The sequence below is a fragment of the Seriola lalandi genome, unplaced genomic scaffold, assembly GCF_002814215.2.
Source record: "Seriola lalandi dorsalis isolate HSWRI2012SDOR001 ecotype SW California unplaced genomic scaffold, Sedor1 jcf7180002054346, whole genome shotgun sequence".
Lineage (NCBI taxonomy): Eukaryota > Metazoa > Chordata > Actinopteri > Carangiformes > Carangidae > Seriola > Seriola lalandi.
Window position 1 is genome coordinate 765,334 of NW_019524899.1, and position 24,220 is coordinate 789,553.

General features: G+C 41.5%; 1 protein-coding gene across 4 annotated transcripts in view; it reads left to right on the forward strand.

Moving 5' to 3' along the window:
- Nucleotides 1-5,098: 5,098 nt before the first annotated feature.
- Nucleotides 5,099-24,220, forward strand: part of tanc2b (tetratricopeptide repeat, ankyrin repeat and coiled-coil containing 2b) — a 141,044-nt gene continuing 121,922 nt past the window's right edge. For 2 of the 4 annotated variants that reach the window (XM_087174393.1, XM_087174394.1), the window contains exons 1-2: nt 5,101-5,616; nt 19,884-19,999. The gene's annotated coding sequence lies outside the window, so the exon portion shown is untranslated. Of the gene's footprint in view, nt 5,617-19,883; nt 20,000-24,220 lie in introns of all 4 variants that reach the window. The other 2 variants (XM_087174400.1, XM_087174392.1) reach the window with 2 other exon arrangements.

The following is a 24,220-nucleotide window of genomic DNA, read 5'->3' on the forward strand; positions in this document are numbered from 1 at the left end:
AGAACATATTCTGTGTAACTAAGACAGATGTTTGGTGTAAGAAAAATTAATGTAATGAAATGGTGCCAAAAGAAAAAATCCCCATAGAGTGGTGACATTCTTAAAAGTAGCCTGTTAGTGATGGACATAGGTCTAGATTATTTTGATTCCACATTCTGTAAAGCCAATTTACTATTGACACTTACTAGTGACACTTGGAAAATGTAATAAATATTGCATTAAACATCAGTATACTGTAGATGCTTCTAAATCTTCCATGTCACATTGATCTGTTCACTTAAATGAGATGCATTGTGGATTAATACGTGTGTTTAGTTTCACCAAGATGTAAAAAAAAAAAAAAAGGAGTAAGGCTGAGGATCAAGTGTCAGACGTCTCCAGTGAGAGGTTTCTCCTCTCTCTCTCTCATTTTTCTGAGTCTCATCCTTATTAGGTAGGGAAGCAATGGCAATATCTGAATCTGAGGAAAGAATGAATAACCGCACTTGATGCCATATAAAGATTAAAATTTTCCCAATTCTATGCCCATTCTGCACAAAATATAACATCCCTAAGTTTATCATAGAGTATTTTTAAAATGATAGGTGGAAGTGGTGCCATATGAGGTTGCCTTGTTTGGGGGGTGAGACTGTATTCCTCACTACTAACAGGTTCTCCATGTGACAATGTTGATGTATTTAACAGTGAAAGCCTGCAGGCTATGTATGTATGTAGGCTATGAGCACTGTGAGAGAGGCTAGTGGAGGCTGAGATTGATGGGGGAAACTGTCCCCGGAAAGGTGATCAAATCTCTGTGTGTGTGTGTGTCCTGCCAGTCGGCTAATGAGTCATCATCTTCCTCCTCCTCGTCAGAGTTAGTTGACAGTGTATCATATGTGGGAAGATGGGGAACAGTGGTGGTACCTCCCAGGAAGTCGTCCAGAGTCTCAGCACCGGAGGGACACTCCGAGTCAAATGATCTCCTCAGTGTTTGTTTTGTTGAAAAGGTGTTTCATCTTGTTCTTGCTCTTCAGGATATCTTGGCTTTGTGTTTGTTTGCTCGCTTCCCCCATGGGTGGATCCATTTAATACTTTGTCTTTAACATGCTCAGATATTTGCTTGTTATGATACTGTGCAGGATGTGCTTTGTTGCCTTGGAAAAGGAGAAGGTGTTGAGTTCTTTTCTGTGTTCAAAAAGAACTCAAACGTGTTGGCTTGCAATAGAAACACAGCCGATATCAAATAACAGTTGATATTATGAAATAGCATAGAAGCTAGAAAAGTAAATGGATTGGAAAAAAAAACCCCACCAGGTAGTGAGAAAAGTGGCCAGTTTCATTCTGCTATAACCTGCAGTACAATATGTATCCAAGAAAACTTACATCTGGATGCCGAGGGGGGGGGGGGGGGGGGGGGGGGGGCTTTCCTCCGTGGGGAATCTTTGAAGTCCCTGCCAGCTCTGCAGTCATGCTCTGGGTTCCACTGTAGATAGCTTGAAGGCAGGACACCGAGCCTTTGTTCCATGGGCTCCCTGGCTCAGACGAAGCACTTTTCCCAAAGCCGCAGGGGGAAGACTGCAGGTGGCAAGCAAAGAGGTTTTGGGAGTCTAAGACTGTCTTGGAAAGCTTTATTTCTCGAGAGGGGTGGAGGATGTTGCTTATATGCAACTAGGGTTAAATACTGTGAGTATATTCCACAGCTGCTGTCATTTCAAATTCCATATAGTGTGGATTTGTATTGCTGTGTTGTTAGGTTTGAGACCTCTGCAGGACTGTGATAATGGTTAAAAACCTTCTCTTTATCCCTCCCAAAAGAAGCAATGATACAGTGGAAGCAGTGCAAAGAATAACATTTTCTGTAAAACTATCGTGCAACTTCCAGTACCTGATTTAGTGTTACTGAGGTCTTCAGCACCCTATCTCCAGGTTTTGAGGTGCAACCTTGAAACACAAAATAGCTTACAGTGTCATAATTATAACATAACAGATGGCAGCCAGCTAGTGTGGAAGAACATCTGCAGGCTCAGATATCATCAGGTGTGAAATAATCTTGGAGAAAGCAAGACTGTAGCGAGGTGTAACACCTGTTTCCACTGTCAGGTGTATTAACTGTGTGTGGTAGCAGCAAAGCCAAGGTCATGTTACAACCTATGACTTGCAATGTTATCCAAAAGTTGTGATGAGAGGAAACATTGCCTGTTTTTACACCTAGAAACTATTTACATTTGAGATAAAAAAAAAAAAGTCAATGAGAACAGTAAAGACAAAGAATTACATTTACCTTTGGGCCAAAAAGCTAACATAATGTTTTAACCTCAGACAGTTATTCACAAGTTGTTATGAAATGTAAAAGTATATGAAACTTTTCCTTTTCTACTGAAGACATTTTGGACAAAATATTTCCATTTTACATTATATATTAAACATTAGGAATTGACAGGGGGGAAAGGACTACAATAACAGTAAAGACAAAAAAGTGTAATGGTAAATAAATCTCAAATGTTAAGAAAAAAAAGGCAACATATTGTTTTAATATTACCGTCCTGGAAATAAAAGACCTGAGGGAATCTTGTTTTATATGGTTTTGCCAAATGAGCAAATCAGCTCTTCAGGGATCTGACCTGTGTCTTCCTATAGCAACTGTTGTATATTCAATGAGGGTCGGAGCAACCTGTCATTTCTTGTTATTTGCTAATATGCTATTATCATCATCTGTTCTTCTCAGGTTCAAATTCTTTGTTATATGACCTTATTTTTCCACTGTTTTTGATTTGTACCTCCTACAACACACGCAGTGGAGACTTGAGCTTTCAACTGTGGCAGGAGTATCTTCCGACTGCCTTACTGGCTCCAATGTTAATTGAAAGGGAAACAAGGCAAACAGCCGTAATGTAGATCGGTTTTACCAGACCCATGAGTACTTTGCAGAGAATTCTGGAAAGTACTTGAGTAAATGCTCTTAGTTACTATTTTACATGTTGGATGTGACATGATCTAGTATTATAGGGTGTTGCCTTATCAGTCACGCATTTAATGTTTTGATTTTTGTTCACATTCTAAATTTTTCAGCCACACAAATTTCTGTCTGGACCTCTGCTCGCTCATGACACACAACCACATATCATCACTGATAAAAGCACAGACCCTGTGATCTGTCTGATATTAGCATAACATCTGAGCATAGTTTAAAAGATACCCACTGGCATCACACATAGTTTTACCAGAGGAGCTGGAGCTCCAGTGGATTAGCAGAAGATCCAGAGCCAGGCCTCACTGAGTCACTCTCTTACTTCTCTGGCTCCCCCACGACTCTGCTGATCTCCCGGCAATCTTGTGTGAGCCTCCATTAATCTCACCTCCACTTGCAGTCGGTTAAAGGGAGAGTGGGCTGCACACTCACCTTTTACTGTTTTCATTCTTCATATTCAGACAGAGGGAAAGTACAGGGGAAGACGGAGACAGAGAGAGAGAGAGAGAAAGCTGTGACAGGATTTGATTCAATGGCACTGGAAGCATATGTTGTTTCCTTCCAGAGGTGGGAGGCAGGGGGGGTTTTACCACTCGACTATCTGCAACCACCTCTTCCTCCATCACGCCCACCAGCACACATGCCCACACACACGTGCACACACTGTTAGAAACCCTGCACCAATGCCAGTTTCCAGGGCCTCCCTGAGGTATTTCTCATTACCATTTGCAGAGAGGGGACCTTTTAAAGTACAAATATGCCCTTTGGCAGGTTTGTTACGTCTGCCAACTGAAGGATATATTTAGGTTCATTGCTTACAAGCTGAGATGTATGATGTTGGCATGTCTTTCTGGCAAGTGTCAAATATGGGAGCAAAGGATTACCTTCTTTCTTAGAGAATTAGTTTTTATGAGAGTGCACCACACTACTGTTTTTTCCTTAGATATAAGAGAATACTCTTCCTTTATCAGTCAAACGATTATTGAAAATATTCATTATAAAATGAAAGGTGAGCACTGAAGTAGAGATGCACATAAATTACAGTTACCAAACAAAACCAAACAAACCCTGTGAAGCTCACACTAGAAATGACAAAGGTCACACGAACTGTTGATCCTACAGGTGTTTGTTCACTATGTCTTGATAGGGCGTCGGAGAAGCTGTAGTCAATAAAGCTGTTGTGCTTGAGTAAATAAATATAGTGGCTACACTGTGTGAGATACTGTGCTACACCTCCTAAGTTCATATCTTAATACTGGTTACGAATTAATCACACAATAAGAGAATAAGTAGATTACAGCCAATGCCAGATAAGTAGATTATCATGCACCTAATAATCAGTCTGAATCAGCACTTAATGTGGTGGTAAATAAAGAGTATTTAAACTATGACCACAACAACAGCCCCAAATATAATCAATAAAAATAGTTCACAAAACATTTAATTTTTTCCCTTTCAGCAAACAATTTCTAGTAATTGAATTATGATGCATTACTGTGATGCCTTAAAGGTTAAGTCCAGTCATCTGACGGCCATTTGTATGCCACAATCAAGCACTTTGTATAGTTAATTTTACTCCATACAGCATCCCTGATTGTAATTCTGGCTGATAGGCCTGTAATTTTATTGACTGATTGAGGAAGAGGTCAGGATAATGTCTGACACCGGCCAACCTCCTCTCCATCTATCATCTCAAATGGCAAACGCCATGGTCTGCAGGGGAGAGGAATTGAAGTTTGATTGGCATCGACCTTGTTTCTCTTGAATAATTATGAATGATTTAGGTATTAGTTCCTCCTTTTCATCATAAATAATTCATCAGACCTGCCTGCCTCCAACCCCCACTGTGTGTATGTGTGTGTGTGTGTGTGTGTTTGTTCCTGAGCTCCGTCTGTTCGCCATGGGATTTCAGCTGCGTCAAGCCGCTCAGAGAAAAACCGATTAATACCGGAAATATGGCACAAAGGCGGAATGACATGACATTTATTTTCGTCGAGTTCATGCATTTTGGAGGTATACTTTGAATTTTGGTTTTCGCACTTTGCACCAGGCGTTGAGAGCGATGCAAGTGTTGGGGTTTTTATTTTGAAAAAATAGGCACCGGAAGTGTTATACTTGATAGCTTTAACTGACTTGATCCAGTGATAGGCAGGTCAGCGCTCCATGTTGCGGCGCTGCGTGGCACTGGGCACCGACTGGCTCTGACTGCACTACACACACACACTCACACACTCTCACACATACTCTCACACATACTCTCACACACTCTCACACACTTGCCGTGAATGGCCCCGACACTTGGCACATTGGGCGGGGGGCGAGAAGTCGCCGTCAGTCCGGGCACTGCTACCTGCTGCAGACCGAGGTTGCACCGCATACACCCATGGGTGTCGCTCCTGTGACCGTCTCCTACGTTTGGACTGAATGTAGCCACTTCGATCGGGTGCAGTTATTTTCAGAGACGCTCGCTCAAGCTATTTCGGACGGATTGGAAACGTGCAGACTGGACGGGTGATTTGGGTGTAGGAGCCGCACGGAGCGCTGCAGTAGTCACGGTACCGGAGCAGCAGCAGCAGCAGCAGCAACAACAGCAACAGCAACAGCAGCAGTGGAGGCACGAATGTGATGCCAAAGCTGACCAGAAAAACAAAGGTTCAAGTCTAGCAAAGGTAATCTGTCCTTCCTTTGAACTGCAACTTCTGCTGCGTCTCAGCTGCGCCTGTTTTTCATGTTAAAGTTTATTTGATCACACCTTTTAATAATGAAAAATGTTAGTGTTAGAGGTGTCAGGCTCTTGCAGCAGCCAATCTATAACCTATAATGCCTATATCTTGCTGCCTCTCACAGGCAAAGCCCAGCCATTCAGCTAAGCCAATAAACACCCCCCAGTAGTGTTTAATGTGATGGACTTAGCTGGTCCTTTGTACACAATAACAGGCTGTTTTTTGTCACCAGACTGCAGCATGTGTAATTGTATTTTTTCGACTTTCATGTTAGAGCTGTGCAACATATTGCGGAGTGTTTTTTTTAAAAATCATTATATTGTTTCTTGGTGATGGTCATTCACCATTTGTATCCTTGAAAGACCAGGCAGGCTTCCACAGAATTTGCAGATGATTTTAAAACGGAGGCCATTTTCATTCATTTAACACGGAGAATGGATATTAACGTTATTATGTAGGATTTCTATATGGTGACTACACTGCAGGTTACACATACTTCCTCTATGTGTAACCTATATTCATCATCTCAAGGTAGAAGAGGGAGGGGGGGGGGGGTTGCCCACCCAGACAACAAACTGTCCATAAAGTGAAGAGGTTTATATGGAAGAAGCTGTTCTTACTTGTTCAATGGCTTGAGGCCAGCACCTACCTCACTCTGCACAGCCTATTATCTGACATCTGGTCCTTCTCGACAGGGACTTATGTGGTAATAGTATGTTTCAACAAAGGCTGTTAATCTGTGTAATGCCTGTTGTTTGCAAGGGAAAATGCTTATTTCCCTATGATCACCATTCAGCGCTTTATACGGTGGAAAATAATGCTGCTTCGGATGGGGAACGTTACAAGATGTGAAAACCTTGGCAGTTGATTTTGATGTTTTATGTTACTCCGTTACATGGCTAAGATTTGACGAGGTAGAGGTTTGTAAAATAGCAAAACCGTCACTGAGGAAAATGTCATTTTTCGGGGGAATAGTTTACACACACACACACGCACTTACAATCACGAGCTCTGCCTTCGTGGCTTCCAGAGAACTGCTGTGATAAAGCATTTATCAGAAAAATAGGTCTGCAGACTGGTAAGATTTCAGCTCCAGTACTCATGGTTTTTGTATGAGGCTGGAGATGCCTGCTGTCTCGCTGTACTTTTTAAATTTTTTTTTTTTTATTCAAGTTCTTGGTTGTCAGCTCGCCTCGGCATAGATAAAAGACAGTCATCCTCAAAGCTTTCTCTCATCACATCAATGACATGCGCTAGTTTTGCTTCTCTCTTGCTACCCCCAGTCCTGACACACATCTGTGAGTTCACAGTGTGGAGGTTTTCCATTATGAGATCATGATGTTTTTCTTGTTTAGTCGACCAGACCCAAACTTTTTGTCTTTCAGTCCTTATCTCTCTCTCTCTCTCTCTCTCTCTCTCTCTCTGTCTCTCTCTCCCTCTGTCTGCTCAAGGGGGGGTAGTGACAAGGCCTTGTTTTCCACAGCCTGAGCCAACATAGTCTCTCCTGTCACGCTCACTGACAGGCCAAAGGTTAGAATAAAAAAGATTCTGCTGCAGCAAATGGGCGAAGGATTTCTCAGCAACTTAAGTTGACAGAAAACAGCCTTCAGGCTCACAGTGTACTTAAGAAATCGACAGTATAAATAAAATATGCCTCAAATCTTTGAATACAAACTGACTCTAAAAGTAGTCACTCTGCACCAGATCAAATGTAATTCACTGTTGAGAGCAAAATCGTTATCGCAAGTTATTATATGATACATTATGCAGCTCTGAGTGAGCAGAATTGTCAGAAATTCAGTTTATACAGCACATGAAATCTCAGTTTCCATCTCAGTGGCCGATCTTTAACAGAAATGTTTCCCCTAAACCTCTAAACCTCATTAAAAAACGCTTCCTGTGACATTTGGCATATTGTTGACCGCTATATTTTTCCAATGCCAGTGGAGATCTGTCTGTTTATTGCAGAGACTCTTGTGTTTCTAAAGAACAAATGACAGTACAGCAGTACAGGGGGCCGTGTTGTCTCAAGAAGATTGACAGCATCAATGGTTTTCCTAAAATGACATTTGTCTACACTGAAATGACAACGCTCTCTAGTGACCATAGGAGTTATGACAAGAAAACAGCAGCATCAGTGTTGTTTTTGTTGTTTTTTTTTTTTTTTTTTAAAGCATGATTGTCCCTTAACCCAAACCAAGTGTGTTATTGTGACCGTGACGTCAAAGGTCTCCTAACCTTAACAAGCTAGGCATTTTAAACCAAACCGATGCTATTCCCTAATCTAAATATGTATTTTAACCCAAACCATGGCCTTTCCTGTAAACCTAACCAAACCTTGTCACACCATTAAATTGATTTATTTGTCAACAGAGATTTGTCACAGTTTTGAAGGCTCAGACCAGTGGACGTCAGACCAGAAAACACTTAATCTGGAGGACCTGTTGGTACAAGGGAAGATCTATTGTACCGGTTTCACTACTTATGAAAGTTATGTTTTATATAACATGTGAAACCAACTTTTTCCTGACCAACAAAACCCTCTTATTTTAGCACAGCTATCATTTTTTTCACCTTATTCCACTGCTAAAATGTTCAGGCGCTTTGGTATTCAGCGGCCCACTGAGGGTCATTTTTGGAAATGTAGAGAATAACTGATTAAATCAGGGGTGGACGAGGCCGGCTGAGGCAAAGTTGATGCATCAAAAAGAGGCAAATTCCAGCACTTTGTCAGAAAATAATACCGACTCTTACTGTATTGTATAATGTTTAAGTTCAATAAAGCTTAAAGTCTTCAGTTTTCCTTTTGAAGAGTCACCAGCAGCTGTTTATAGACAGTTTTATACAACTTATACTCGTAACAAATATACTGTACCTGACACTGCACTTTGTGTTCTTTTAAAGTGGTTGGAGTTAATTAAGAGACTTCTAACCGCACAAGAGTGTTTGACTGCTCCTTCAGATATGAAAAGGTCTGTTTTTTAATGAGCTAAAATGGCTCTTTTGCTGTTGCATCCACGACCCAGCCAGACGGCACTGGGTGTCGCTCTCTGAATCTTATCAGCTCTGAAAATGCGAGCTGTGTTTCCTGCACAGGGAATAAAGGTGTCATCCTCAGGGATGTTTTGATTCATTCCCCTGAGCGCGGAGGCAAATGGCTCTCCTTTATGCTGTTTTAATCAGGAAAAGCCGTCACGGAAACCAGGAAAGCCTACTGAAAAAAAAAAAAACCAAAAAATGCCAGGCTTCTCAGTTTTGTATGCACACGATTGTGCAACGTACGTGTGTACTGTGGTATGAATAGCATGATCATCAATTAAGAAAAAAAATGCAGTGTAGAGGGAATTAGGATTGATACTTTGGTCGTAATTTATTTCCTTCTTTGCCAGTAACTCAGTTTAAGACCCTAGAGTGGGCAAGGCAGTCGCATTAGAAATGCAAGGCGAGGGGGCTTTGTGTAGAGTTAATGAGTGGCAGTATAGTAAAACACAGGTGCACTAATATAAAATATGTCCTTATAGAAGAAATTGGCTCATTTGGAAGAAGCGGTGCACTGAACTCCTTTTTAATGAGGGACGGATCCTCCCCCGGCATGTCTGTCATCTTCGGTGTGGCCCTTTGATTGTGTAATAATGATGCGGAAAAGGCGTCTTCATAGCGCCTCATCCTTTCTTGTTAGCGAGCGGACTCTGAGGCAAGCCGGGCCATTTTTATCTCGACCTTTCAGCTCCTCTGCCAGAGCTGTTGCTATACCCTTTTGTCTCCTGTACTGTCGGGGAGTCAGTGGCATTCATTGAGTTCTGATGGGCTCATTTTGACTCCACTGGCACAGACAGACTCTTTTGACTAGATGAAGATGTTGAAGTTTGTATCAGGAATCAGCCCCTCTGTCGCCGCAGTTCGGTCTGAGCCGATTTGAGGTTGTTCTGGGGTATTATTTGTCACAAATACCACTTCACGTTGCTTTCTGTGGCTTTGTTATCGCTGAGAAGTGCTTTCAACAAAATGACGAGGACAATGGTGCAGCAGTATTTTGATTGTGCAGTTTGTATGGTCTGTGGTTTATATTAAAAAAAAAAAAAAAAAGCCCAAACAGAATAGATTGGAGGAAAGATGCTGGTGAGGCTGTTGTGTATTTCTTGTACATGTTGTTGCCTGTTTCTCTTCAAAGGAGTTGGATATACACCTTAAACAAGAATCCAGCAGCTCAACCAAAAATACAGCGCAGGATCAAAGTGCTGTAGTTGTTCCTCTGCTATGTACAAGGGAAGCTATTATGATATGTAGGCCTAGTTACGGTTTCATAACAATAAACGGGAGCACTGCATCAATTTCTTATAACTTGAGGTTTATGTTTTTTTTTTTTTTTTTACTTCATATTTTAGTCTGTCTGCTACACAGCGTTGTGATTTGTATATCTGGAAGGAGCATGTGTTCAGTTGCCATGAGACGTTGCTTACAGATCATTACAGTAGTGTGGTAACTCTTTATATGTCCCAGAAGAGAAGGTGTGTAATAAGATCTGCTCTTTCAAATCAGAATAGATGAAAGGCTGTATGTGTAATATACTGTTCTCATTTCTATCTGCACTTCCAGATTAAAACCTGCAACTGATTTCTAAAGCATGCAAAAACAAAATGCACAAATAATCTTAATGGGTGGGTCATAGTCCGCTGTGCTGTGTGCGGAACATCTACCTGTGCGAGCCCAATATCAGAATTAACAAAACTAGTAATAATCATATTCATCATCATAATCAGAAGTGAATTGCTGGCACGCTGTGCTCTGAGCAACAAACAATAAACAAGGCTTTGAAAACAGTGGAAAGCCACTTGGTGTAAATGGAGTACAGCTGCTGGCTCAAGTGGCCTGTGAATGCCCTGCAGAGGAAATTTAAGTGGCGCTCTGTTGTTTTGGCATCTCAGTGTGGATGTAGAAAATGTTCTTTCTAAAAAAGCCTGAAAGATGCTGACATGCAACAGCACGTTCAAACTGATGTGTTTGAGAACAGAGGCTTGTTCTAGCCGGGCCTGGGACGTGTGGAAAGTCATTTCTAGCCCCATAGTTTGCACAGATTTATTTCGTATTGGCAGTTACTGCCGTGACTGGAGACTTTGTTGCTGCATTGCAGCTTTAATGAAATCAAGTTAATCACTCCTTTCTAGACGAGCAGAAGTGTTACACGCATTATTTTCTATGTGCCACCTCTTAAATTACATGGCATTACCTGATTCTGCCAAGATGGCTAGGCTGTTAGATAACAAAGATTGGCTATGCGGCTGTATCCAATCAGTCTGCCACTCAAACTTTCCTCCTGGGAGCCAAAGATCCCTGTTAGCCTATTAGTCCGCTGCTTGAGCCGGCCCCAGCTGCTGATGGCAGATGAATGGCAGAGTATTCATCAGGCTTGAAGGCTGTGTCTCAAAGCCGGAACAACAGCTATGATAGCAGAAACCTTCATTTTGCAGTGTTGTCGGGAGCAACCGTGACCCCTGTGATGCTGAAAGTGCATAGTTTTACACCCGGCAGATACTTTCTCATGCACACCAGAGACATCATCATCATCCTTCTCCTCCTCGCCTCAATCACAACATCTGGTGTCACTATTAGCAGATTATCATGGACTTTACCATCCGCGATGAAAGCTGCGCATTTTAACTGTGCGCTGTAATAGGTTCAGCGCAAGATAAATAGGGGTTACCACCATGCCACCTACTTAATGCCTGTACATTGACGCCGCTGCTGCCAAGGCTTTGTGATGTGATCTGTGGGCTGGCGTGAAGTTGTCAATGAAACACTAGTGCTCTGTCATATCTAAATAGCTCCACTGTTCCTCTATGAGTGGTGCTGCAGTTAGTCAGTGGGAGATGGGGCCTCAGCTCTGTGATGTGAAGCGCCCTTTAATGGGTTAACTTCATTATAATTTGCCAGGCATTTCTGTGTCTGTAAAACATAGTGGACACGTTGTTGTTTAATCCAGCAGCATGCGTTGGCTTTGTGTGCTAAAACAGGGTGTGACGATGAGTGTAGGAGTGTAGGAGAAAAGGATTTTTATGAAAAGTAGCATTGTTATGAGTCTGAGCCCACACAGTTTTCAATGATACCCTTTGTATTAAGGAGCTTGAATGCATAAATAGCTATAAATCATGATGCCCATGATTTAAGGGGAGAAGTTTGGAGAGGACACTGATGCAACCTGAAGCATCTCGAGTTGCAAACATGTTTGACATGGCTGACAAAACCACGAGATCCACTTTTTAGTTTGTTTTGTCAGCATATGACCTTGCGTCTCTCTGAGGAGTGAGATAACGGTCGGTGAGCGGCCAGTTCACGGCGTGGTCAGGCGGAGTTGAGCTAAATCGGGCAGTTTACCACCATTGTTTTTAAATATTCACAGCTTTGTTCGCACATTCCTGTGAGCTGATGACACGAGTTTCTTATCGGCCGTCACTGTCGGTGGGGAATTCTCCGAGTGTTATCGTTTCATCTTGTTTGTGATATTCCATCCTCCATCCATCTCTTCGTTTGGCACCACCACAGACAAAGAGTCTCCAGGTTTTCATTCCAGCTGCATAGGTCCACATCTGTATGCTCGTACGACCTGATCTAGCCTGAATCTGTTTTGTGTGTGAAACCAATGCCAGAAAACACAGTTGAAACTTATTAATCATCATGACAGAAAATGAATCAAAAGCAGTTTGAGAAGTTGAATAATTGTTTCAGGTAATTTATTATTAGAAGCCAGCTTTTCAAATTAGAGGCTTTCAGTCCAGATTTGTGTCCAGGTGAAGACCCTGTGTGGTCAAACCAGTTGGCATTTTACACCAACATGCTCGATAAAATAAAAGCTTTTGATATAACTATTCTCCTTGCACTGAAAAACCTGTTATTGCATCCTCAGTAGCACCTTAGGGCCCTTGGACTAGCTAAATGTGAAACTGACTAACGACTGTGACTCTCATCTCTTATGCTGAGACTGAATCCCTTTGAGTTTTTTTCATGGTTTGGCTTCACATCCTGGCCATGGACGTTTATCTTTATTTCATGACACTTGAAGCAATAATCACTTCACAAATGAATCAATATCAGAATGAATCATTAGTTGCAGCCCTTTTCGTTACATTTACGCTCCCAGCTTCATTTAGATATGCAATACAGTGGTAAGCAGAGTTTACAGAGTGTTGATGAAATAGTGTGACTAAAATTGGACATTGTTGATCTTCCTGGTGTTTAGTGTGTGTATATTCAAATTAGTGTAGCTGCGGACCAAGCCAAACATGTAGTATTTGCTGGTAGCACAGCAAACACACTAAAGCATCATTTCAAGATTATATATTTTTTGACATCTACATTTTTAAATTGATGTTTATATGAATTTATATTTAAAATAGAATGCACTGTAAGTTTGCAAATAAGTAATGTTACACACTGTGAGTGCTTCACTGAATGCATTCCCCACAAACAACAAAATCTGATTAAATAAATCACAGCTAAGTGAAGTGGCTCTTGCTCTGCATGCTGTCAGTCTGCAGCCCTGTAATGCTACGTGGCACAGCGTGCAAGCTATTTTTAAGACTCCTTTTAACCACACTTTTGTGTTTCGCTCAGGCCAAGATGGTTTTACTTAGGCGCGCACACTTGTAAATTTCAAAAGAGAAAGCGCATGCAGATCAAAAAGATGCATTTTTTTCAGTTCAACTAAATGTCAGATTATTGACCACAATGCTTGCAGCTGTATGGGCTTGTGCAGAAAAGCCTTGACTGTGGGAGCTTCAGCACTCTACCCCTTGGTGGCACTGGGATTTAAAGATCCTGTTTATGTGTGTAAATGCAGAATATTCTGTGGGAGATGCCCTACAAAATGGATTAGCCAGTTTCCTATGGTATGGAAAGATAAATGTCTGTAGTGACAGACCCCATACACAGCAGCAGGGCTCGTTTGAGTGAGTGGCCTTCTCCAGCAGTGGCTTGTTTTGAAGGTAGGGGAGTGGTCTACTGCTTGGCCTCCAGTCACCAAAATATGTCCTTGTTCAGGCATGAGAGTTCATTGTGTTAGCAGTCAGAACACAGAGTCCCCTCTGAGTCTGTCTAAAAATACTCCATACCACCTCTGCCCCAAACTGCACACCAAGGGGCAGGAGTAAAGAAGAGCTGCATGAGGCTGGGGGAGTAAATATGCAAACATGCAGCACACACACGGAGCCAAATGCATCTCTCTGCAATACGCCCTGCAAGCATGAAAGCATAAAATACCAACTAAGCTCCTAATTCAGGCTGTATTGGAAAAGTAGCTGAATACATTTAGTCAAGTATTTCCAGTTTATGCAACTTCATACTTCTCAGCTGCTACATTGCAGAGGTAAATTTACTTTCTACACCACTACATTTATCTTGCAGCTTCAGTTAGTCAGATTATTAATGAAAAATATAATGAACAAATAAATGTTAGTGTGCTCTAAAGGCAGTTAATATAGCTCCACCTTTAACAGCTGCAACATTAAAGCAATGCATACACATGCAGCAATAATTATAATCCAATAATATAGTGTAATGTAATGTATATTGTACTGAAATGGGCCATTGTGCATAATGAGTTCTTTTGCTTTTTCTGATACTATTTTTACTTAAGTAAAACTGAATTTATGACTTGTAGCAGAGCGTCTTTGCAGTGTGATCTTTCTACTTTTAGTTAAGTAAACTGAATTCAGGCGACTATTGGAGGGTGAATGACAATGAATTTGCAAAAGCCAAGCCCGAACTGTTTCAAGTTGTTATGCAGATCTGTGAAATTCTTTTTCCTGTTTAGCTCTCATGACCACATGGTTTTTTTTTTTTTTTTTTAAAGTGTGTATATATATATATATATATATATATATAAAAAATCTATTTCAAAACATTTACAAATGTGTTTTCTGAAATCTAAGATTTGAGGGATGCACGCCTGATGCAGTTCCTTGACAGCTGTTCTCCCAGCACTGAAAAGACCGAGAGTGCCAGCCTTCCCTCAAGGTAAGGGTCAGCCGGTTTCACAGTGGGCGACAGGAAGCCAGAGGGACTGCCATGTCTAAATGCCTAATGAGCTTCTAATTGATATCCAGCTGAAAACCCCACAGAGTGTTAATGCCAGTTCCAAGGAAACTATATTATGTTCCCTCTTCATTTAGCCAACAAGACACAGCAGGCCCTGAAGCATACATTTTTAACATGGACTCACATAGGTAATGAGAGGTAATGACACAGAGGTTAGCACATATGGATAACACAAACACACACACACACTAACACTATTGAAAACAGGTGAAAATGAACTTGGATCATGCTCTTTCCTTAACACATCTTCCTTTGGTCAGTCATAGTTTTTGTGTCCCCTCTAGCTGTATGTCTGGGATCCACGGAGAAACACATTTCCCCTGAGGCTCCGTGACCATGACTTTAGTTGCAGTAATACGGGCAGAGTAATATTCCCATCATCTCCCACTCTTTTATGAGACGTAACTGCTGTAATGAGACGGATTTTAAGAAAGGGGCTAATCTTAGGCAATGCTTTAAACCAGCTCGCTTTAACCATATCCCATTCTCAACGCTTTGAAGGCTCCAGCCCCTTCTGCCAGAGCAGCTTTCAGACTGTATTTGCCCCTAAACGTTTCCTTCATCGCGATCGACGCTGACTAAGATCAAGCCAGTGCTCAAAATAGCAGTGGCTGCAAAGCATCTGCAGACTTTTTATTGTTGTTTTTTTAGACTGTAGACCGACAGATGATGCGTGTTTGTTTGAGAAAGTTGCTCCCTGTTAATTCAGACACGCCTTGTCATTCAAACCTGTACCTGCCACTTAAAGCATGGACACCTGCTGGGGTGCTGCTCAGGTGTTCTATTTTAGTTTGCTATGATAAAATGGTGAGCACATTTTAGGTTGGTTTGTGTAAGTAGGTTGTTAGAGGTGGAGCTCACACTGATTTTCTTAGCTTCTTAAAGCTCCATATTTTACACTTCTCCTGTGTTTCATTCGAAGTTTGTATCCATAAGAACATATATTTGTGGTTTTAAGAACCAAAAACCATGTCAATGTAGTTTTGCATCTCCTCTCTTGGACTTCTTCCTTACCCTAGCAACAACAGGTTGGTCAGCAGGTTAGCCAATCAGAAGAGAGGCTCTGAGCCTTGTCTGAGTGATTGAAAATATAGCATATTTCAGGTAAACACTCAGAGAAACCAAATCCTGCAAGGTTGGATGCCGGGGTCCAGGTGGGACTTGCTTGGGGTATGGCTTAGGGTGGTGACTGTTTCCTTATGACATCATAAAGTTATGGAAGTCCTGACGGCTTGTTTTAAGGCTCCGTTTTTGAATACGTGTGTTGTGCACTAAGTATTACAATATTAGTATAGTATTAGTATTAAAAAAAAACAGTATAACTATAGAACCTAGATATACTTTATAATCAAGAAAGCTTTAAAAGGCGGGCCAAAACCTGTGTCTGGACGCCACACTGTGCTTTTCAGCCTCTCTTTTGCTGGCTTCCCACACGCCAACATTAGCAACATGTTTTAATGAACCAAGGTCCCAGCACAAGAGGCAGCATTTGTGCTCAAATGATGCTGGACCTATGTGAAAAAGAGTGTTGCATTGGTCAGACTGTCACATAAGAAACTGCCTTGTGGTGGTGGTGGAGGAGTAATGGGGAAAAACAGTCCAGGTTCACTTCCACATCAATTTGAAGGGACATGCCTCGTATCCACTGATGAGTATATCAGTGGTAGAAGTTGAAGCACGGGTGAATTGCCTCTCAAAACTAGACGGCAACTTGGGAATGCAAAAAAAAAGTTGTTTAAAGTTGAACATTTTTTAATTAACTTTATGCAAATGATACTGAAATTCTCCTGGAAGCTCTGAGGTGTTTAGCAGAAAAAATTGGCAGTGGGAAAATGACGCAGTAGCGGGTCAGGAAGTGACCTGATGTGAATATTCAGCAGTGGTTTCTTGAATTCTTTCTGTGCTTGATCCTTTGCTTTCATAATTAAAGATACCAACAGTGAGGTTGGTAATAGGTTTATGTAAGGACACGGTGATGCATGAGAAGAGGTGGAGGCTTTTGCAGGATTTGTTCTCTTGGGTCTTCCCTCTGTCTAAAACGTAGAATACGTGGAATAACAAGAAATGTGAGATGATCATTTTGAATTTTGAGGCCAATATTTAGCTATTTTTGTCTCAGAAATAAGAAACACAGAAATAATATATTTTTTTATAAGGAATCCCTCAAATTGAATTATTTAAGAGCTGTGACAAAGATGTGTGGACCAGGCTATTTTACAGTTAAGCAAAAAAATGTATTATCAGCATTGACAGTAAATAGAACAGTTGAAATTAAATTAATATAGATAACTGTAAATAGAACCACGAGTTAAACAAAAGTATTTTAAACTTGATGTGCTGTCAGTAATGTTGACTTGACAGATTGGCTTGTCAACCGCGTAACGGAGCGAATTAGAAGTGCAAAGAATATATAAACAATTGATGAGACATCTCAGAGGGACATGAAAGACAACTAAATTCCCCATTTACAGCTTGACTCGTCCTCTGGTTCATCTAACTTGTTCGTTGCAGAAAAGCAGTTTCATAAAAGATCATTTTTAAAACCTTTATTTTCTGTTTTCATTGTATAATTTACTGCCTTTTGTATGACTTCAGACTGACACACGAAATAAAGACAATATTGATCTTACTCTCAATTTAGTCTACGTGCAATACAAGAGCCACTTTGATTGCTCTGAATTCACAGTGGCTTGTTCTCCTGATCTCCTGTCTTGACTATATAATGTAAATTAAGCGATAACACTGGTAAGTGATTTTTCTTTTCTTTTTTTTAATGGCGGTAATTGGTCCGCAGTGCTCTGTGTTTTATTTCTCAGACCATCAACGAATAGAAAATATGGTCAGGGGAGAAGTCAGACACCTTGTTGTGAGCGTGAAGGCTGGTCTAAGCCGGCCAATTTGTCTGAGTGCCTGTTCCTCCAGTCGGCAAACAGAGTCTACAGAGCAGCGTTTTTTTTCTGCATGTGAAGCAGCACACGTTAGCCAGTGATTAGGAGGCAAACATGGACTTTACACAGAGGCATTTGTATTACATGAAAGCTTAAACACTTGTGGCCTCTGAGAAAAAGATGAGAGGGAGTGCTTTAAATGCCATATTTATCAGCCAAATGGGGATTTAGAGTGTTGGTCGCATAATTTGTTTTGATCTAATTTATGGCCTTTTCAGTTAATAATACAGACACCCAGTGGACAAGGGAGAATTATGCATTCTGTCACATGATGGAGATTTGAATGGGCAGTCTATGGGACCAAGATTTTGCCAGCTTTTGCTCCCAACAATCCATATCGTCGTAAACCAGACAAACAGCACAGGGAGGTGTTCTGCTCTCGCTTCTCCTCTAATCATCATCTACTGGGGGGACAGCTGCCCGGGCCTTTGTGACCCCAGTAGCTCCAAGTGACAAGCAGAGCTGACCTTGGAAAATGTTCTGTGTTTTTCTGTAGCCTCTGCCATTTTTATTTAACCCCAAAACGATTAGATATCATGTCCAGTAAAACTCATTCTGTCACACATGAAAACTGTTTGCACAAATTAAGAAAAAAAGAAAAATCCAAAATAGACAAAAGCAGTTTCTGATTGAGGAGATTGCATTTCATTAAAGGATCAGTGTGTGGGATTTCAAAAACATTTTATAATTGCTTCAAATTAAAAAAAAAAAAAAGAAATAAAAAGCCAAGTGTTACCCCAAGCATCACAGAAGCTATTTAAATTTCCCCTCCAGGCGTGCAAAGACCCGAACACAAAGACTTCCAAAAAAATAAATAAATAAAAATTCAAACTGAGAATGATGGAAATATGACTTTCTTACTGTTTCTCATTATTATTGCTGTAACTTATTTAGGCTCCCATTGGTTGGCTCGGCTTAATTAATGTGTTGGCAACTCAGTGTAAAATTCAGATTAAGTCTTACAAAGTGTTCCCCACTGAGAGCAATGTGCAAACTATAATTAGAAAGTGATAAAAGTATTCAAAGTCCACGTGGCACCCTCGAGGAAACTTGATTATGGTGTTGCAGTTTGTCTGACGACTTCTTTTGTACAAAAGTGACATTCTTCAATAAAAGGATGTCGCCAGCATTGATGCTGGAGGATGTTGCTGAGGCAGGATTAAGGGTTGAAACAGGGACCTTTTTTTTTTTTTCTTTTTTTTTTGGTGTTTGCACATTTTCAACATTTTTTTTTATTAAAAAAATTCTACTCATAACTCAATTTTAAAGTAATGTGCTCTTTCCAAAAGTGTGGGCTAATTAATTCTCCACAGAGCAACTTAACTGCCATTTCTGTTTATGTAATTGCCTGATAACCTGAACATAACTGGGCCAATGCAGCTTTAAAGGACCTATTTATAAGTTTTGCTATTGCTACATAGCCATTGTTAGCATTAACAGCTGTTTACTCACCAGTCTTACAAAGAGCTTTCAGCCATCGTCGAGTAAAGGAATGAAATTTGATACTGAACTTGCATCGTTTCGTGGTAAGTAAACAGCTGGTAATGCTAATGTTAGCTATGTAGCAATAACAAAATTTAAAAAAGAAGACGTCAAAGACTAAATGTCCTCGTGTTTTGTGACTAGCTAAGACGCTAAATAAGCAAACGCACATGTAATATGTTTACATCTCCCTGTTACTCCCCAATTTTAGAGTTTCTCATCGTATGACCCCTAATGTCTCCCACACAGAAATGTCAGTCCCCCCTCTCTCCTGTCCAAAACCCGCCACCTAATTTCATAATGACACATTTGGTGTGAGTGCTTTAGGGATTGCGTGGCAACACATCACAGCTCTGAATGCAGCACTTTATGTCAGATACACCCCCTGAAGAGAGTGACAACTGTTCACTGTCCCAGTCTGCCCTTTGACAACAAGCCCTTGTAGCCACCCCAGACAGTGCTGCTTGCATCACCGACCACTGTTTGTGCTCTCTGTTTGGAAAAAGATCATCAACAGTGAACAGAGTGAACAGTGACAGCCCGGGCCATCCGCTGCATAGACTTACCACGCCACTGGGCCGGATGTCAGATTGCGCCGTCTGCTGTTTTCTGCTCTGTGTCAATACGGGGCTCTCTCAGTCCGTTGCTCTCCTTGAGTTAAAGTTTTTCATTTCACTGTGGTTGCCTTTGTAGAGAACTGTCGGGTGTCCCCTCTGGAGAGGGATCGGGACCGGGGTTCAGCACAGCGAAATGTAGCGCCTCACTGCCCTCAAAGCCGGATTTGGAGACCTGCCTGCTGTCTACTCATGGTGAGTCTTCTCTCAAGTTTCATGCCACTTGAACCAGTGTATATTGCCGGAACCTCTTTACACCTATTGATGCGTCACACCAAGGTCATCACAAGGAGTAACATTCACAGAACAACACATTATCTGCCTCTTGAAGCAGACTTATGTATTTGTGCAGTGATTCCTATATATGTTTGGGTAAACTTGTAGAAAACCAGCCTTTAATAACTGTGTTCTTGTGTGGTACTTTTACTTAAGTAAGGGATCTGACTACTGACACACTACTGACTACTATCTGATGACTTAAAGTCACACAGTAACACCAACCAATTTTAGTGGACATATGTTGACACGAACAAATGCATAATTTGATTACATTGTAAAAATGTAAACATGGGGAAATAAGGCAGAGTTATCCTTTAAGGTGCTTTATCGGTGAACTCCATCTTGGCATTTTATCTTGGATTATCAGATGGGTCTTCAGCTTGTTTAAACATGTCATGTAAAACAAGTTGTGCACGAGTAAACTTACAGGACTTGTCTATCTGTAACATGTCATCATACAGAAGAAGCTGTTAACACGCTGTTAAAAACAGACCAGAAATAACATTCACTTTTTCCATTTGCTATTTTTCCAAATTAATTTAAGCTCAAGCTCTTTTTTTTTTTTTTTTTTTTTATTATTTGGGATAATTAACAAACGTATTTGAATGCTTATCGCCAGCGCTGCAGAATTTTTAAAAGAGCATTTTATCCAAACAGTCTAAGCTCAGCTAATGTTCTCACATACTTAGTAGTGACGCATCTTTTTGGGATAGCGCTGCAGAATAACTCTGCTGTTTATCCAGGAAAACTCTATCGACATTTTCACAATACGTGTGGTGGAGGTGCTGTCGCCTCCACAAGAAGCTGTCTGTCAAAAATAGTCTTATTTTCAAGAAGTGTCCCGAGCACTGATCGATGTGTCGGCTTGGGGCCATATGTAATTACTGTGCGACTGACCAGCCATGAAATTGTTGTTTGGCTCTGAAAGGGATCCAAAGTCATTTCATAAGAAGTTTTTTAGAGAAAGGCCTTCTAGTGCTGCCATTGTCCAAATGAATTACCATGGCAGCACCAGGAATTGTGTCTCCAATAAATAACGTAGGAAGTTTTAAAAAGAAAAATATCCAGTGACCTCTGCAGTCTCATTACCAGGCTTTAACGTCATCTTATCTAAACACATTAAGTCTGTAATCTGTTTAGTTTTTCAAGTGTGCGTCTAAAAGATGAACAACTTCTGTCAGCTGTTAAAGGCGGTGTGGCGCTCGCGGTATGCAGAGAGGTATGCGGAGTGACAGTTGCTGCCTCACATGTATGCAGCTGTGGCCTGTAAGATGCGGGCCGGCAAATGGAGTGGAAGAGTCGTCCCATTAAACCCCGGCTCTCCTCTGAGAAAGAGGCTAACGGCTCTGAATGCTGGCCTCTCACTCCCTGGCAGAAAGTGCTGACACAAATTTTTTGTCTGACTAAAATGCCTCCTGACCGCATGACACTGGCTCTTTTCTTCCCCTGAGATTCCACGGCTGTAAAGCACGGGCTGCACAAAAGACACACAGTCTGCAAGTGCCGCTAAGGAGATGGCATAAATTATAATAATACCATAAACTGGCGCAAAGGTCTGCATTACTCACATTTTAGGGGGTGAGGAAGGGATTTCTTTGTTTGAGCAGTTAATTGGGTGTATATGCGTAAAATCTTTCATTTTTCATATCATGCCAATACATATCCTGGGAAACAAATGGATTTTGTTCTGCAAGCTCTCTCTCGTCTGACAGCTTCACATATACACTATGTTCTTCGACATCTATTCAAAGATACAAATCCTGTAATTTGCATGTGTCCTGGGCCGGAGAAAGGCCGCCTTGTCTGTTTTTTTGGCCCGCAGCGTGGATCTGTCAGGTTGTGATTGACGCGCCGTGGCTCCTGTATTGGTCACTGGTGCGGATGTGCAGAGACAGGACAGCGTTTCTGGGGACATAAAGCACCGGCTTCTAGTCCTTGAATTGTGCAAGTCATCAAATGTGATGTGCTGTTAACCTCTAGAAACTTTTGCTGGTGGTGGTTTTGCAGTGCAGAAGCTGTAGTTACTCATTTATACAAGCTTCATGTTCCTGTTCCAGTAAAGCTGCTGCATTTATTATTCTTCCAGTAGTACTAGTCATGCTTTGACCAATCAGATGCTTTAGGCTCTAAATCTCTGGTGAGTTCTGGGGGTGAGGGGTGGGGGCAATGACGAGAGTGATCAGTGTTGTCAAGTTGGTGAATCTGGATCTGAAGACGATGGCTGCTCCCCAGCGGGGTTTGTGGGTGTTTATACAGCCCACAGCTACTGAAGGGGAGTTGTGTCAAATCTGACACACTGAATCCCACAAATGCCAACACTGACAGCCAGTTGTGACGAAAACCAATTTACAGGCAAAATAAATTCTGTTTGAGTTGCGGGGGAGCTGTCCTCCATGGCTTGATCTTGCTGCTTTAGTTTTTTTAAGTCGTCCTCGTATGATGGTAGGTTGGCTGGTTTCTCTTTGGGCTCTGCTGGGACTTGTCATCACAAATCCACCAAAGATTATAGAGCAGATGAGGAGTTGAAGAGTTTATTTTTCCAAGTCGCTGGAATGTTCAAGGAACGTGATGCAGGTAGCATCACATTGTTACATTACAGAGAAGCCACAGACTTGGATCACTAAATGGCTCAAGATAGACGGTTAAAGACTGAGTCTGTTGTTTTTACCTTTACCAGCCTTGATTTTTCTGAAAAGTGACTGAATGAATTTAGTCATGACTGAATGCATTAGCAATGGCAAAATTATGAGGTGCTGCATGTTCTTAAAAATATCATCAGTGACAATTCTCACCCTTCAACACACTCACAGTCTGCCCATTGCAGTTTCTGTCACTTGCGGTCTGACTGAAAAAAAAAATGTACGGCTCTATTGACAGTACAAATACAGAATTCCTCACAGGGTAAATGGCATAAAAAGCCTCTTGAAGCCCTTTCATGTACAACTTTCCATATTTCGCCCTGAATGAGCGATTCTCTGCTCAAAGCCAATGCAGCTGCCTCCCGTCTCAAGCCACTGAGTCCCGAGCGAACCGAGGTGTCCAGCTTCAAAGCCACCAGCCTGAAATGTTTTAATGAGCTGCACGACAATTAAGGCTGGCTTATAGGTATGAACACACAAGTCAGCGGACACTGTAGAGCATTTGTTTTTGAAGACAACAACAGCCAACATCGCGGATTAAAAGTACTACTTGGTTGGTTGGTTGTCCCCCAGATGAACACGATACAGCTGCTTCCTTTTTGCATTATCCTGGAAGCTCATGCTATTCACGTCAGATCCCACCACACAGAGGAAGTCATAAGGGCAGTGAGAAGACAACAGTCCCTCACTGGCTTCCCATGAAACGGCCAAGATCTTCTTACCAGGAATTGAGCCCAGGTTTCTGTGGGGGAGAGTTTTGCTCATGTGTCACCAATGTACTATACATGAGACACAATAGTTGCATGTCACATGCTGCTCCAGCCCATTTGCACAACTACAAAGGCTCTTGAAGCCGTGCCATTAAGCATAACGGTGCCTGGCTTCCAGTCCACACTAATACCAACACAGGAATTGAAGGGGACAGAAATCAGTCTGTGCTGTAATGTATGTTTTGAGAAATAACACAGCATGGACAACATGAATAGCAAATCAGCATTTTAGTCTCGACCGAGCTGTACCACAATTTCCTTTAAATTTTCCTCTCGTTTGACTTCATGCATAATAACTGTGGGGGCAGGAGATACGGCCCAGCAAAATTGTAGTGAATTAATTTTTTTTCTCTCAAAATTGGGACTTCTTTTCCGTCTCCCCTCTCAAGAAACCCCACCTCAGTGTGTCCAGTGCAATTGGCTGAACTGTGTTTGAACTTAATGCAACAAGACCACAACATGTTGTGGGTATTTCTTAGATTATCACACTGAATGCGCAGCAAACCAAAAAGACATCTCACGTTCAGCCCGATTCTGCCAAGTCAATCATGTTTTCCGCATCTCTATCACAGTATTTAGCATAATTAATGTGCACATGGGATTGTAAATATGCGGCAGATGCAGAGGTAAACAGAGACATCAAGTCATCATCTGGGTTTTTGAGGGAATTCTTTAAAGTGATGCTCCATTGGGACTGTGTATGCACAGGTTTGTTGAAAATCAGCTCC